The sequence below is a fragment of the Atta colombica genome, unplaced genomic scaffold, assembly GCF_001594045.1.
Source record: "Atta colombica isolate Treedump-2 unplaced genomic scaffold, Acol1.0 scaffold205, whole genome shotgun sequence".
Classification (NCBI taxonomy): Eukaryota; Metazoa; Arthropoda; class Insecta; order Hymenoptera; family Formicidae; genus Atta; species Atta colombica.
In genome coordinates this window covers 1,367,839-1,369,174 of record NW_017259300.1, presented here as the reverse complement: position 1 = coordinate 1,369,174, position 1,336 = coordinate 1,367,839, and positions in this window count along the sequence as shown.

The following is a 1,336-nucleotide window of genomic DNA, read 5'->3' as shown; positions in this document are numbered from 1 at the left end:
TATATATATATATATATAATTTTTAGTATATACAATTTTTTATTTACATCTTTGACTCAATCTCTTTAATAAAATCATAATGTATAAGCTTATGCCTGTTTATTTTGAATCCTTTATATCAATTTTATATTAATTTTTTTCACTTACCAATACTTTTCACTTAATACTTTTTATAGTATGTAGTACTTATTCACTAGTACTAAAGTACCAATGCAGTGATATTACGTAGGATCATAGACGCTATTTTATTTCAAAACCAAAAATTGTCCAGACTCTCCTTTAAAGTCTCCACTAAATGAAATTAGACACCTTTTTTAAAAATGAATCATAAATGAGTTCAAGTTGGCAAAGCGGCTATTAACCTGATTGGTTGAATCCACAAGTAAGAGAACTGCTCATTCACTACGCAAGCATAGTCTAGTCGCTTTGTCGGCTTAACTCGCCTAATAACTTCAGTGCTACATTTATAATTGATGAATATTATAATCGATAAAATCATTAGCAAATATTTACTGCTTTTCAGTAACAGTATACTGATTCACTTTTTTAGAGATTATGATATTTATAGATTGAATATGCAAAAAATCATAATCTCTAAAAATGAATCAGTGTATTATTACTGAAAAATAATAAATATCACTGATGATTACATCAGTTATAAGTGTAGCGCTGAAATCACTAATAATAAATACACTGATTCACTTTTAGGGAGCTAGTTACGAATGACTATTATGTTAACAGATTAATGCGTATCAAATTAGAGAAATCTTTATTTATAAAGTTTTAAAATCAATTTCTGCACACATAAACTGTTCCCTAAAATTAATCGGACAAAATTAATAACCGTTCATAAAAAACGGAATACAAATTAAATATTTATCAAACGAAAAGTCAATTGTATTATTAAAAGTGGAACATATGCAAATTCGCGCATTTCAAAAACCTTTCGAATCTCGCTATTATTCATCGACTAGCTTTTCTGTGATATTGAGCGATTACGGGAAGTCTAACAGTAACATCCGATATATAATTTGATCGACGTTAATTGCACAATTAAGACGTCAGCCGACGGCGCGAAATGACACTCCTGTCAGAATGTTGAAAGCGCTCGTAATCGCGGAGCCGTGAAAATCTACTGTCAACCGAGCGAATATTTCATAATTGACGTTCATCTTCGGGCGACGTTTACAATCATCGGTTGTAATCAAGCTACGTTGATCTCAAAACCGCATTGAAAATTATAACGGATGACGATACGCTCGTTACAATTACATTGCATTCATACAGGATATATTCTATTCTACAATACGGCAATTTCCTTTTATATAAATGTTTA